A 15,884-nucleotide genomic window follows, 5' to 3' on the forward strand; every position below is an offset into this window, starting at 1 on the left:
AGTAACCTTTGTCTCTACCAGTTTCAGTATTTATATTTGAAAGAAAGAGCCACTGTATCAGAGAACAGGAAATAAGATTTGACCCACAAATGTTTCCTTTTACCAACCGCCCTGGGGAAACTTTGTGGTCAACACCCTCCCTTAAAAAGCTCACTGCAGGAGCTCTGAAATCGTCTCCCTCCATCCCTGGAGAACCTTTGTCTGCTTGGCAGGAGAATGCCTTTCCAGACCCACAGTAAAGCGTTGTGAGTCAAGGGGCCCAGTGAGAGAGGGGTTGCAGCTCTGGAGGTAGGGCAGGCTGAGGGACCAGGCACATCTTAGGACTGGAGCCGCTTCAGAAAACCCTCCCTCTGCCCACACAGAAACACCATCTACCTTGCGAGGAAGGCCATCCTCCCATGCTCCTCTCCTTTGTTCCAAAATGTGTGCCCAGGGCCCAGAATATCTCCGTGGGCTGGGCCTGTCTGACCAAAGCTCCCGGGCAGGTCTGTGCCGTCCAACTGCCGCAGGAGCAGAGTACGATGCTGAGTGCTCCAATGTGGAGCCATCTGCTGTGAAATCGCCTCTCTGTCTTGGGTCAGAAAGGAGAAGAATAACCCACTCTCAGGCCCTGGAAGCGTAAAATGGCACTCCTGGGCTGGACAGGTGCGGGGCATTGTCTGCTAATGAAGTCTTTAAGCCCTGCACGTGAACCCTGCCCACAGGGGCCCAGCAGCCTATGGGGCACTCTCATTTAAGGGCTGTGGAGGAGCTGGAAGTGATGGCTACATTTTAGGCACAGGAGCAGCCACCAAAGGAGAAGGCAATGGCACCCCACTCCAGTACTCTTGCCTGGAAAATCCCATGGACGGAGGTGCCTGGTGGACTGCAGTCCATGGGGTCTCGAAGAGTTGGATACGACTGAGTGACTTCACTTTCACTTTTCCCTTTCATGCATTGGAGAGGGAAATAGCAACCCACTCCAGTGTTCTTGCCTGGAGAATCCCAGGGATGGTGGAGCCTGGTGGGCTGCTGTCTATGGGGTTGCACAGAGTCGGACACGACTGAAGTAACTTAGCAGCAGCAGCAGCCACCAAAATTCCCTGTCCTTATAGATGTTGGCCATTCCAGATCAGTGAGGTTGGCTTGTTACCCCAAAAACAGAGGCAAGGGAAGGAGCAGCAGGCTATACTTGCATCCTAGCCCCTGCTAACCCCACCCTCACCCCACTCCCACCCCACTCCAACAACACACACATTTCTTTTGCTAGGCTCAAGGATAGGGGGTGGACATCAGTGAGTTGGCATCAGAAATGTGTCAAGTGTAGAAACCACACCAGAAGGACTGGGTGTCTATTTAACATTCCAACTCCTCCAGGAAGCCTTCCTTGACTTCTCCAGAGCAGGTAGATTATTCCTTCTTGGAAACTCACACAGTATGGACAACCTGTACCATAAATGTACCCCTAGATAGGAACACAGTCTGCCTGGCCCCAAATCTCAGCTCTGTCATTGACTAGATAGATATGTGACTCTGGGCAAGTTACTTTCTCTCTACTTCGTTCTTTCACTTTTAATCTGAGAACACTGAAAATGCCCACTTGCATAAAGTCATGGCAAGTATACTACTTAAGATATACAAAGTGCTTAGAACAAGCCTTAGACAAGAGGCTGCTATTGTAATCATATATATATATATATATATATATTTTTTTTTTTTTGTGGTAAAGTATGCATAACACAGGGCTTCCCTGGTGGTTCAGCAGTAAAGAATCTGCCCGCAATGCAGGAGACCAGGGTTCAATCCCTGGGTCAGGAAGATCCCCTGGAGGAGGGCAAGGCAGCCCACTCCGTTACCCCTTCCTAGAGAATCCCATGGACAGAGGAGCCTGGCAGGCTGAGGTCCATACGATCACACAGTCGGACATGGTTGAAGCAACTAAGCAGCAACAGCAGCAGCATGCATAACATAAAATTTACCATTTTAACCATTTTTAAGTAGCTCAGTGCCATTAAATGCATTCACGTTGTTGTGCAACCACTGCCACTATCCATCTCTAGAACCTTTTCATCATCTCAAATTGAAACTGTTTCATTAAAGAATAACTCAGCACTTCCCCTTCTCCCCAACCCCTCATAACCTCTTCTACTTTCTGTCTCCAATCATAACTTTTTATATAAAGTTATATAAAGTTTTTATATAAAGTCTTATTTTCTTTATTTCACAAAGAGTTATCAAATACTTACTTGGCACCTGGAACGGAAATAGAATTTGGGGACACAGTGGTCAAGAAGATTGATAAGAGTCTATGCCTTCATGGAGCCTTTACTCTAGTAGGTTGAGGCTCAGTCCAGTTCAGTCGGTCAGTCATGTCTGACTCTTTGCAACCCAATGGACTGCAGCACACCAGGCGTCCCTGTCAACCAATTCCCGGGGTTTACTCAAACTCATGTCCATTGAGTCAGTGATGCCATCCAACCATTTCATCCTCTGTTGTCCCCTTCTCATCCCACCTTCAATCTTTCCCAACATCAGTCTTTTCAAATGAGTCAGTTCTTCACATCAGATGGCCAAAGTATTGGAGTTTCAGCTTCAGCATCAGTCCTTCCAATGAATATTCAGGACTCATATTCAGAATATGATTTCCTTTAGGATGGACTGGTTGGATCTCCTTGCAGTCCAAGAGTCTCAAGAGTCTTCTCCAACACCACAGTTCAAAAGCATCAATTCTTCAGAGCTCAGCTTTCTTTATAGTCCAACTCTCACATCCATACATGACTCCTGGAAAAACCTTAGCTTTGATTAGACAGACCTTTATTGGCAAAGTAATGTCTCTGCTTTTTAATGTGCTGTCTAGGTTGGTCATAGCTTTTCTTCCAAGGAGCAAGCGTCTTTTAATTTCAAGGCTGCAGTCACCCTCTTCATTCTTGAAGAACTATGCAAAAGGTTGAGGCTGGAAATGAGCAAATAAATACACAAGACAATCTCAGAAATGCATGCTACTGTTGAAAAGATAATTTGAACTTGGAAATAGGCAAATGAGAATACAGTACATCCTTTCAAAGCCACACATGGGTTTTCTTTAACAGTACTGCCCAAAGATCATTCAATGCTCCAGAGGACACACCTGTGTTTGATTTAACTATTTACCATTTGATCAGATTGCAGACACTGGGAGTTGGATGTTAACTTGTAGATTTCTTGCCAGTGGAATAGATTATCCCAAAGATTATGGTTTTATTATCCTGTTTGTAGCTAACTAGAAACCTAATTAGGATAAGAGAGCTCAGGAATGAACCCATGTTTATTTGTGCAATTAATCTATGGCAGAGGAGACAAGAATATACAATGGGGGAAAGACAGTCTCTTCAATAAGTGGTGGTTTCTCTTATGACTCAGATGGTAAAAAGTCTGCCTGAAATGCAGATCTGGGTTCGATCCCTCGGTCGGGAAGATCCCCTGGAGACAGGAATGGCAACCCACTCCAGTATTCTTGCCTGGAGAATTTCATGAACAGAGGAGCTTGGTGGGCTACAGTCCATGGAATCACAAAGAGTCGGACACAACTAAGTGACTAACACACCCTCAATAAGTGGTGCTGGGAAAACTGGATAGCTACATGTAAAAGAATCAAACTGGACTACTTTCCCACTCCATACACAAAATTAAATTTTAAATGGATTAAAGACTTAAAGGTAAGACCTGAAACCATAAAACTTCTAGAAGAAAACATAGGCAGTACATTCTTTGACCTTGGTCTCAGCAATATATATATACATATATTTGGCTCTGTCTCCCTAGGCAAGGGAAACAAAAGCAAAAATAAACACATGAGACTACATCAAGCTAAATAGTTCTTGCACAGCAAAGGAAACTATCAACAAAACGAAAAGGCTGCCTATTGAATGAGAGAAGAAATTTGCAAACAATATGTAGGATAAGGGGCTAATATATAAAATATACCAAGAACTCCTACAATTCAATATGAACTCCCCTCCCCCCCCCCAAAAAAACCCAATTAAAAATTGGACAGAAGATCTGAAAGGAGATATTTTCGAAGAAGACAGAATGGCCAACAGGCACATGAAAAGATATTCAACAACATCTCAAACTACTCCAAGCCTGAAGCCAGCTGTTTCTTCCACCAGATTTTGTCTCCTCCCTGGCTGTGAGACTTTGGGTTCGGGAAGTGGATGCCCTGCAGAAAGGCATGGAGAGAGAGGGGCCAGCCCTGGGCTGGCTGGTAGGAACCTAGAAGGGGAGCGTCCAGCGCATCCCAAGAAGCTGCCCTGGGGCTCCGGCGCATCCCAAGAAGCTGCCCTGGGGCTCAGCGTTGGCCGTGGTCACCAGTGTGTTGGAATCAGGGGACTTGGCCGTAGTCCTGCTGTAGGACCTGTCCAGTAAAATATGAGTGATACTTTCAGCTCTAAAACCCTCCAGAATTCCCTGAACACCAGCCCCCAAAACTACTCTTCAAATCCCCTTTCTTGCACAGAGGAGTCCTCATGATAGCGCTACTGAACACTGCCCTCTAGGGGAACCGTGTGTTCTGGCTGTAACCCCTCTGGGGGAAGGGATGACAGGCTTTTCCACAGAGACCCAGCCCACTCTAGTCCTCGGAGCTCCTACTGTGTGCCAGGTGCAGTCAGCTGTTGTCAGGTACTGGGAGCAGCACATGAGCTCAGGCCATGCCTGTCTTGTTCACCTTTGGGCCTCAGCACATCATGTTGCCAGCACATACTGAATATTCCGTAAGTGCTTTTTAAATGAAAAAACAAGATGCAGTGTTTGGATCTTAATGAAATTAATGTGGGGACTGTCTTGTGTTACTTCAGAGCTCTGGCATGAGCAGAAGTTGTGTCTTAAATTAAGCTCAACCTAACAGGCAGCTGCGTGTACTGTTGAGCAGAGTTCTGGAGGCAGACGGCTTGGGTTCCATTCCTGGCTGTGCCACTTACCAACCCTGTGATCTCCGATAGATTACTTAACCCCTCTGGATCTAAATTTCTCTTCTGTTAAAACAGGGCTCCCTCATTGTATTGCCATGAGGGTTAAAATAATTAAAAATTGTAAAGTATTTAAGAGAGTACCTTTGCACTGTGTTAGTACATGTTTTTTTAAAAAAAATGGGAAAACTTGCTAAAAAATGGAGTTCACAATGAACAGTCTAAGTAATAAGGTACTGAATTGTCCATAACAGAGGATGTGTTAACTCTTTAAGATAATCAATCATAACTATTATCTATTAGGCACTTAATGTCCTCCAGCACTAATGCTAAGTACTATGCACTTTTTATCCTATTTGTTTCTATGATAACATCATGAGGCTGGTATTACTGTCATTGTCTAATGCAGGAAACAGAGGCTTTGTGACAGGTTGAGATCCCTTAGCAGGGAGTTGTTGATTCTGAGGTGAGTCATGTTCAGAACTCAGGGAACACCTGGGTGCCCGAGGTCAAGTGGGGCATGGGAAACAGGAGGAAAAGGCAGGTGAGCGATCTGTGGGCTGGAGGGAACACTCCAGGATTGGCCAAAGCCCAGGGCTTGGTGATATGAAACCCTTTGTGTTGGGGCCCAAAGGCAGAGGAAGGGCAGTGGGGGCGGGGAGGCGGAGGCAGCTTTGGTAGCAATCAATCAGTTAAGTCAACCAACCCATCAAGCCAGAGACAAGCTGTGTTTGGCAACGGAGGGGAGGGAGGGGCTGACAGGTGTTTCCAAATGCCCCAGGTGCAAGACAGTGCCTCAGCCGGTTCATGAAGCTCTTCAAAGCAGGAGGTGTCCTTGCAGAGAAAGAGCTGGAAAATACTGGAGGAGGGAACAGCAGGTAGATGGGATGAAAGATGGTGGGGGGGGACGCGGGGGAGGGGGGACTTCCTCAGCGAAGTGGGGACAAGCCTTTCACAGCAGGAACAGGATGGAGGATAGGAAGGGAGAGACATACCTAAAGACAAAGAGGAAAGCTTTGCTTTTACAATTAAAAAAAAAAGTGGAGATTCAGTTTTGTCTTTATAATAAAAAAGGAGCTGAGATCCTCAAGTTTAGGTCATGAAGTCCTGAGTTTGGAGGCTTGAGAAAGGCATAGTTTGTAATAAGCCTGAGTGAGGTATCCTGGCAGAGCAAGAGAAGCAAAGAAATCTTGAGACCCAGCAGGAGGAGCTGGGGAAGGAGGGCGGGAAATCAGGGGTGCTCAGCAAGACGCATTATTTATATGTAGGGGAGGTAAGAGCTAGCTCAGTCTCTCTGCTACTCAGCCCCCTGGTTCTTGCACAAGAACCCCGAGTTCTGGGCACTCTGGGAACTGTCCTATTCACCTATAAGTTATTTTTTCTCCTTGTCCAGCCACGAAAGCCACCACTCAAGAGCACATGGAGCCCTTTCAGTGGCCCCATAGGACTCCTTGGGCTTACACATCTGGCGTGCTCTCTATCCACTTCCTCTACCCCATGCCTTCTCCACACTGACTCTCAGGAAGACATCGGTGACCAAAGAGGGGCATGACTGCAGCCTCCAGTCTGTTTCCTTGGATAAAGCATTCCCCAGTTTTCTCATGGGCCGCTAAGTGGGCATCAGATGAACACCGTGACTTCGTTTTCCAGGTGGGAGAGTTGACTGTATCGGGTTCTCCATCATTTGCAAGCTGCATCAGGCTGCCAGGAGTTGTCTTGATATTGAGGCAAGAAGGGTCTGGTGCTGCGATCTGTACCTCCCTCCATCCTTCCCACACAGGATCGCTCCCATCATTGTCCTAACTGTGGGGTCCCAGGGGGTGTTGGGGCAGGGATGGCAAACATTTGAAACATACATATCATCGTGCTTTAATCTGGCGTCTGTGGCAGACACCCATAATGTGTCGTGCAGTATTTCTCAACACGGTACTCCAGGCAGCAGCACAAAACAAGTGCAATGGGAACTCCAGGTAAAATCTGTTCATTATTCCATTTGTAGGGTGGGTAGCTCCAACACCCTTCCTCCTGTGAAGTGGGATGGCTGAAGGTGAAGTTGTGAAGGCATGAGGTGTGGCTTTGCCTCTCAGCCCCCCTTCCCCTTTACTTCCAGAGCTGGGTTCTCTCCTGAAGGTCAATCTCCTCAGGGTCCTGAGGAGCTAAACAGATTATCAGGGTCATTGATTGGCCATGATGGGAGGAGCAATGGGTTCCCATCACAGCCATACCCTCTTCACTGCCTTCCTCTCCCTAAGGCTCTTCTTTTCTGTAAAGGAGACAAATGGCACCCACCTGTGAATCCTTGGCCCCAGGACTGAGGCTCAGAATTAGAAATGAGACCCTGTATGTGTAAGATTCTAAATTGAAATGATCTTTATCAGCTTAAGAAAATCTTACATTTAATCCCCAGCAACAACACTTCACATATTTTAACAGGTGCTTTGAAGGCACGGAGCTTTGCTGGTGGCTCAGACAGTAAAGAATCTGCCTGCAATGCAGGAGACCCGTGTTCAATCCCTGGGTCAGGAAGATCCCCTGGAGAAGGAAATGGCAACCCACTCCAGTGTCCTTGCCTGGAGAATTCCATGGATGGAGGAGCCTGGTGGGTTACAGACCATGGGGTCACAAACAGACCCAGCTGAGCGACTTTCACTTGGGAGCACAGCTTTTTAGTTTGAAAGGAACGATTCTGATGATGGAATTTTTAAGAATGTATTTATTGGGTCTTTGTTGTGGAATGCAAGATCTTTGGTTTTAGTTGCAGCATGAGGGATCTAGTTCCCTAACCAGGGATTGAACCCAGGCCTCCTGCATTGGGAGCTCAGCGTCTTAGCCACTGGACCACTGGAGAAGTCCTTTATGGTAGAATCTTTAACTGGCATAGATATTTGGAGGTAAGCTGTGCCTTGTGGCGCCCTCAAATCTACCTCATGCTGCCGCAGAACTCACATGTATATGGTGCTTAACAGGTGATAAATAAACAGCTGATAAAGAGTTTGGCACTTTCTCTTATGAGCACTCTGTTGCTATTTTTGTGGCATCAGCATGGCTATACCAGTGAGACTTTGTAAATTTCCTACCTGGTAGATGCTGCAAATTCCTTACTTTCTCTTCCCCCCTGTTTTTAATCAAGGGCTCATGATGGAAGGTAACTTGCTGGGCAGGGACCACAGTGTGTAGAAGTTCTGTCTAGGCCGAAAACGCCCAATCTGGGATCATTCACCCATCTCTGCCCCCGAGGGCAGGGAGTGCACAGCCAAGCCAAGTCAACGGGAGGGTTATTTTTAATCCCAAAGATGCAGTTTGAGAATAAACAGCCTTGGCCCTGGAGTACCTGTCAAATGAGTGTGGGCCTGGAGGTGTCAGAACATGGCCACTTCCCAGCGCCCCAGGGCGCCTCCAGAAACTAGAGCCGCACAGCCGGGCATATTTTTACACACACTGATTGCTGCGGCCTCTGAGGGCCAGCAGGTCCTATGAGGATGGGGTGGGAGCCCCATGAGCCATGACCTTTAAATCCAGTCAGGCCCTAACCCGAGATGGTGCCTGGCATCCCCGCCCCCTCCCCCAATCTCTCATTGCCCAATGCTCCCAACCCCTCCACCTGCTGCCCCATCCCTATCCCAGACTCACAGAGCTGAAGGCCACTGGTGAGTATCATCTTTCCTTCTTTTATACTTTCCTCTTCTCTTCCTTTATTCTCTGTAACACAAATAATTCATATTCATTGTAGAAAAAATTAGAATATTGAGATGAACAAAAAGAAAAGAAGGGACTTACCTGGCAGTCCAGTGGTTAAGACTCCCAATTTATAAAGCAGAGGGCATGGGTTCAATTCCTGGTCAGGGAACTAAGTCACAGGTTGTACAGTGTGGCCAAAAAAAATTTTTTTTGTTTTAATTTAAAAAAGAAAGGAAAAATCCCTATCACCCCTTGATCCTATCCCACTGTGGATGAGGACCAGCACTTGGTAATACTTGGTGGATATTTTCCCTGACTTTTTGCTATGAATATTTTTTACACGCATTTATTTTTTTCCAAAACAGGAACTCCACCCAAGGCCTGGTACTGAGGAAACCATGACGGCTCCTCATTTAGAAGGAATGCTGACCTTCTCTCCCACTGAGGGCCACAGGCTTCGTGGCCAGGGCTTTGAGAATGTTACAGGAAAATGCAGCCCAGTGCCTATTTCATACAAGCAATTCTCCTCTCCATCCTCATCTTTTCCAGCAGGAATCATTTTGCCAGTGTCAGGTTTTGTCTGTCTAGTTAAGAAGGCAGGCTCTGGGGATTTCCCCTGTGGTCCAGCAGCAAAGACTCCAAGCTCCCAGTGCAGGGGAGTCCGAGTTCAACCCCTGGTCAAGGAACTAGATGCCGCAAGCCACAACTAAGAGTTCAAGTGTGTGCTCAGTCCTACTCTTTGCAACCCCCTGGACTGTAGCCTTCAAGAGTCCTCTGTCCATGGAATTTTCCAGGCAAGAATACTGGAGTGGGTTGTCATTTCCTACTCCAGGGGATCTTCCTGACTCAACAATAGAACCCACATCTCTTGTGTCTCCTGCATTGACAGGTACTGTGCAACCTGGGAAGCCCAAGAGTTTGAGCTTGAGTTTGAACTAAAGTTTGAACTAAAGATCCTATGTGCCATAATTAAGACCCAGTGCAGCCAAATAGTAAACATTTGAAAAGAAGAAGAAGAAAGCAGGCTCTGGAGTCAGGAAGCTTCAGTCTAAACCCTTGCTCTGCTTCTAAATAACTGTGTAAAGTTGGGCAAGTGGCTTAAATCCTCATTTATAAAACAGGGGTGAAGATAAGATACCTGTTACAGGCCTGGCATGAGAATTCAGTGAACTAATACAGGTAGAGCAACGGGAAGAGAGGCTGGTACACAGTAAGTGCACAATAAACATTAGCTCTTGTTCTGCTATAATGATTATCTTCTTAAGTTGTATGGAATACCTTCTGTTTCTGGCACTAGTCAAGCTTCCTGTATGACTTGGGGCAAATTAATTAATTGACCTCTTTCTTACTTTGTTCGATAGGTGTTCAAGGCAGTCGTGGAATGGGGAGTAATTCTGGGTACTTGGATATCAAGAGATTTAACACATTTGCATCATGGGGTCACTTTCAAGTGTTAAAAGCCATGTGGCTTCCATTGGAATTCTCACGCACATACTACTCCAGTTGTTGAAGGCTGCTTATAAGTACCTAGGGGTTCACCACTAGGTAATGTGTACCACTTTTGTGTCTGTTTAAAAACTTCCATAATAAAAATTTTATACATATATATGTATATAATATGTCCAGGGCTTCCCTGGTGGCTCAGATGGTAAAGAATCTGCCTGCAATGTGGGAGACCCAGCTTCGATCCCTGGGTCAGGAAGATCCTCCAGGGAAGAGAATGGCAACCCATTCCAGTATTCCAGTATTCTTGCCTGGAGAATTCCATGGACAGAGGAGACCGATGGGTTACAGTCCATGGGGTCGCAAAGAATTGGACATGACTGAGCCACTAACACACACACACACGCGTATATAATATATATATTCTAAAAAATCCACATCACTCTACTTTCACACTTTTTCTTCATTGTTTTAACATACTTCTTTACAATGTTAAAGAATCTTTTTTTCATTAATGAAGACAATGCAACCTTTAGAAAGGGCTTCCCCTGGGACACACAGGTGTTGACAGAAGCCGTGGCTGGTCTGTAACAGGCTCTGACTCTGGGCTGGCCATACTCAGCTGCACTGATGATGTGCAGAATTCCCAGCTGACAGGCGATGGGGACAGAGAGCAGACGCGCTCTGCTCCTGGTGCCAGGCTGCCCGGCTTCCTCTCTGCGCGTCCCAGTACTGGCTTCCAGCCCTTAGCTGGGGTCACCCTCGTCTTATCTTTGTCAATGTCCAGCACTTAGTGTACACCGCTAAAACTCTGAGAACAGAAGAGGTGGAGGTTAGAGACACCCATCGGGATCCATCAGAACTTTCCACCTCAAGGTTAAGCAGCCCTGACGTCTGTCCCCTCCCTCTTCCAGGGAGCAGAACAATCAGCAGATTGCTCACCTCTTTCTCCCTGGTTTTGGCACCGCCTCCAGACTCTTGACAACACAGATGTCATGTCCTCTGTTGAGAGGACCAAGCTCACCTTGCTTTTTGTGACCATCCAGATGCGTTGGCTCCTTTTGTTGCTACCAACGTTATTATTGTGAATAATTACAGCTTCCAATCACTGATTGATTACTGGGCATCAAATGTTGTTCATCCATGGGTATGGTCTGATTTAATCCACACAACAGCCAATAAGGTAAATACTGTCATCCCATTTTTCAGAGGAAGATGTTGACGTTTACAGAGGCTAAGTGACTCATCCAGGGTCACAGAGCTAATAAATGGAAATTGAAATCACAGGCTGATTCCAAAACTCATTTGCTGTTGTTGTTATTTAGTCACTCAGTTGTGTTGGACTCTTTGCAACCCCATGGACTGTAGCTACCAGGCTTCTCTGTCCACGGGATTCTCTAGGTAAGAATACTGAAGTCGGTTCCATCCTTCTCCAGGGGATGTTCTGACCCAGGGATCCGACCTGTGTCTCTGCGTTGGCAGGTGGATTCTTTACCACTGAGCCACCAGGGAAGCCTTCCAAAACTCATGCTCTTAACACTATGCTAATTAAGACTCTTTTCCATTCTCAGAAAGAGGAGCAGGATGTAAAAGAATGGCTAGCTTTCACTAGGCCTACAGGTACTGTTTTGTCTATATCATAAACAGAGATTACCATGAAGTGGACCCCCTTGTTTCCTGGGCTATGGCCTTTTATGAAGGGACCCTGGGAGGCAGGTATATTCATGTGTGTGTACCTCTAAATGTATGAAGGCATCCGCAGGTGGAGGACTGTCAGGAAAGACTGCTTTCAGCACACACGGCTCCTGCCTCTGCTCTGACACTCACCAGCCTGCTCTCTTGAACCAACCCATTCCCCCTCTCTGGGAATCAGTTTCTTCATCTGTAAAACAGGGATAACAAAACCTAGGTTATGGTCAGCAAGCACATTCAAGGAGATCCCAAGTGGGATGTGCCCAGCTGAGTGTCTAACTAAAGCAGAGCTTGAAAACAAAGGTGTGCCTGAGACAGTGGTCCACAGTAGGATCTGGAATAGGAGAGAAAGGGGCGGTGGGGGTGTGTGTGTGGGTGGTGGAACGGAAGGGGGTGGACACCATCCTGTTGTTCTGAGTGCTAAGTTGGCCCTCTCTGCCTCAGTTTCCCTACCCTCTTGCCCAGAGTGCTGGCCGGCTCTCCACATACCCTCCATCCTGCTCCCAGCTGAAAAGAAGATCCTGCTCCTTGTCCACCACACAGGTCACAGCCACGTGTGCTGGGCAGCAGGTGGCTGGCGAGACCCCAGCGGGCTTCTGGTCCAAGAAGTTTGGCCACCTGTGCTGTGAGCCACTTTCTCTTAGGAAACCGAGAATCAAGTGCATTCCTGACCACCTTTCTCTGCCAAGGACACACACACACAGACACACGGACAGACACAAAGATACACAGACACACTGGCTCGCTCCCAGCCCCCAGGCCCAGCGGTCCCCCCTCTTCAGCTCTGACTCTGTGGTCTAATAAGGGTAGGTGAGAAAGGGTCATGCGATTCCAGAGAGATTCCCAGTGCTCTCCTCCAAAAGCCTTTCAGCTGAATGTTCAGCTCTGGGCTAGTGTCCAGAGCCCGGGGCCCCAAGGCTGAGTCACGGGTTCCTCGAGCCCCAAGTCGCAGTTCTAGCCCAGTCCAGACCTCGGGCCTTTAAAAAAAACTCATAGGTCATCCCTCTGAGTCAGCAAAGGTTCCCACAGAAACTCCATTTGGTGTGCATTTAATCACAGGGTATTTTTAAAGCCTCATCTGGAGGTAATTTGGAATTTAAATTACCAGGAGAGAGGATATTTTTACCAGAAGAAGGGCTTGGAATAGTTACATCCTGTCAGTTATTGATCAACCATTTCCAAAGGATTAAAAAAAAATAGACCTGTTTTTACCAAATATGTTATAAAAATTCCCTTCAGGATTTGGTCATTATTAGCGTAACTGATATAAATTGTTCCACGACACTTAGGAATGTGTTCCATGACACATTTCACAAATTTTCTAAATTAAATTGAATCATACTTAGACCTCCATCTACCGGGACCACAAAAAATTCCCAGCCACTTTTCAGGGCCCCTCACTCTCCCTCCACACAGAAGTCTGAGGCCTTCAGGATTCCAGAAACATGGACAAGGGCACCAGGGCTGTGATGGTCACTATTGAGCGGCCTCTTGTCCAAGCTCTAGTAGGCTACTTGGAGGTGGCTGCTGCCGCTGCTGCCCACAGCATCCTCTCCAAATCCAAGGCCACAGAGCAAGTGTTAAGCCCCAGGCATCCCTTCCCCTCCTAGTCACGCCCCCAAGGCCCTGCCAACTCCAGAGTGCCTGGTGGAGGCCCAGCACTCAAGGGTCCTGCCAGCCCTTAATGACTTCTGGGCCCTAGGCCCCCTCCCAACCCTCTCCATCTCTAACAAGTAGTGTTAAGACTCCAAACCCTTAGAAAATCTAAGAAAGGCCTCTAACTTTTCCCTGGGGCAAGAGAAACCCAACCCTCGAAAACGCAGAGGCCTCTGGAGAGGAAAAGGGGAAAATAGCTCACATTCTTTTCCAGTGAGCCTGCAGAAGAAAAACAGACATGGTTAATTTCTCAATCACAGTAGTCCCTGACTTAGGCAATAATTACTCGATTTACTTAGCACTGCACACTCTTTGGGGAGTAGGTAGAGAAACTGTTGGGACCAAAACAAAAACAAAACCCCTTCCTTAACAAAGGTTATGAAATCTTTTGGCTTCTGTGATTTTCAGGGTCTCTCTAGGATACTCCTGTTTGGACATGACATCAAACCACACAGATGCCATCCAGTAGCTTGGTGTCCAGTAGCTTGGTCTCGTGGTTGTTCTTCTTTGTGGAAGAACTACAATCCATTTGAGGACAGATGAGGTTGAGATGCTTCCTAGGTGGCATTAGCGGTAAAGAACCTACTTGCCAATGCAGGAAACACAAGAGGCATGGGTTCGAACCCTGGGTCGGGAAGATTTCCTGGAGGAGAGCATGGTAACACACTCTAGTATTCTTGCCTGGAGGATCCCTGGACAGAGGAGCCTTATGGGCTACAGTCCATAGGGCTGCACAGAGTCGGACACAACTGAAACGACTTAGCATGTATGCATGAGGTTGTGATAAGGGATGAAATTCAAGTAAACATGGGTTAGCTTCAACTCACACCCAATACCACAGAAGGCAGGGGAGCTTATGGTTAAGAGGAGTGGCTATGGAATCAAATCAATCAGAGTTTGAGTTCTGGCTCCATAACTTTTTGGCTGTGTGAATTTAGACAAGTTACTTTACCTCTCTGAGCCTCCATTTTTCCATTTCTAGTATATAAGCAACCTTGCAATTAAAAGAGCTATTCTTTACAGGATTAAGTAAAAATTTCATAAGCAACTTGTGATTTATAATAAGTATTCAGTTCAGTTCAGTCACTCAGTCATGTCTGACTCTTTGCAACCCCATGGACTGCAGTCTGCCAGGCTTCCCTGTCCATCACCAATACCAACTCAAACTCATGTCCATCGAATCAGTGATGCCATCCAACCATCACATCCTCCGTCATCCCCTTCTCCTCCTGCCTTCAAACTTTCCCAGCATCAGGGTCTTTTCAAATGAGTCAGTTCTTCATTGCATCAGGTGACCAAAGTATTGGAGTTTCAGCTTCAGCGTCAATCCTTCCAATGAATATTCAGGACTGATTTCCTTTAGGATGGACTGGTTGGATCTCCTTGCAGTCCAAGGGACTCTCAAGAGTCTTTTCCAACACCACAGTTCAAAAGCAGCAATTCTTCGGTGCTCAGCTTTCTTTATAATCCAACTTTCACAGCCATACATGACTACTGGAAAAACAATAGCCTTGACTAGACAGACCTTTGTTGGCAAAGTAATGTCTCTGCTTTTTAATATGCTGTCTAGGTTGGTCATAGCTTTTCTTCCAAGGAGCAAGTGTCTTTTAATTTCATGGCTGCAGTCACCATCTGCAGTGATTTTGGAGCCCAAGAAAATGTCTGTCACTGTTTCTATTGTTTCCCCATCTATTTGCCATGAAGTGATGGGACCAGATGCCATGATCTTAGTATTTTGAATGTTGAGTCTAAAGCCAACTTTTTCACTCTCCTCTTTCACTTTCATCAAGAGGCTCTTTAGTTCTTCTTTAATAAGTATATATTTGATCAACATCCCTCTTCCTGGCATGTAGCTCCTAGGACCCTTGGAATTTCCTGTAATGAAAACAATGCAAGTGTCTTTTGTTGTATGAATGAGGTGACTTTGGGGAAGCACATAGGTCACCTCAGGATGGGGACTGGTCACCAGAGGAGTCAACGGGTGACTAGAGACAACTTTCAGCCCTCTTTGGGGAGGGGAGAGCAGCTGAAGACTGAGTTCAGTCACCAAGGGCCAGTAATTCAATCTATTGTGCCCATGTAATGAGGCTTCTGTAAAAACCCAAAAGTGGAAGAGTGGCGAGCTTGGGGAGGGCATGGACACTCTGAGCCCCTTCCCACATACCCTAGCCTATGCTCCTCTTTCACCTGGCTGTTCCTAAAGTATATCCTCTTATAATAAACTGGTAACCTGTTCCCAGGTGGCTCAGTGGTAAAGATTCTGCCTGCCAATGCAGGAGATGCGGGTTCAATCCTTGGGTCAGGAAGATTTCCTGGAGGAGGAAATGGCAACCCACTACAGTATTCTTGCCTGGATAATCCCATGGACAGAGGAGCCTGGTGGGCTACAGTCCATAGGGTTGCAAAGAGTTGAAGAGGTGTTGGAGAAGACTCTTGAGAGTCCCTTGGACTGCAAGGAGATCCAGCCAGTCCATCCTAAAGGAAATCAGT

The 15,884-nt window shown here is 46.7% G+C and overlaps 1 long non-coding RNA gene across 3 annotated transcripts; it reads left to right on the forward strand.

The window, feature by feature from the left end:
* Positions 1–4,623: 4,623 nt before the first annotated feature.
* LOC122443523 lies at positions 4,624–9,353 on the forward strand. Of its 3 annotated transcripts, none has more exons than XR_006270036.1 (4): positions 4,624–4,730; positions 5,707–5,803; positions 6,319–6,895; positions 8,969–9,353. It is a non-coding gene; the product is annotated as an uncharacterized LOC122443523 (long non-coding RNA). The 3 variants fall into 3 exon arrangements; XR_006270035.1 differs by having other exon boundaries at positions 6,319–6,575; XR_006270037.1 differs by lacking the exon at positions 4,624–4,730 and adding an exon at positions 5,351–5,391 and having other exon boundaries at positions 6,319–6,575.
* Positions 9,354–15,884: the final 6,531 nt, after the last annotated feature.

Source organism: Cervus canadensis, chromosome 6, assembly GCF_019320065.1.
Source record: "Cervus canadensis isolate Bull #8, Minnesota chromosome 6, ASM1932006v1, whole genome shotgun sequence".
Lineage (NCBI taxonomy): Eukaryota > Metazoa > Chordata > Mammalia > Artiodactyla > Cervidae > Cervus > Cervus canadensis.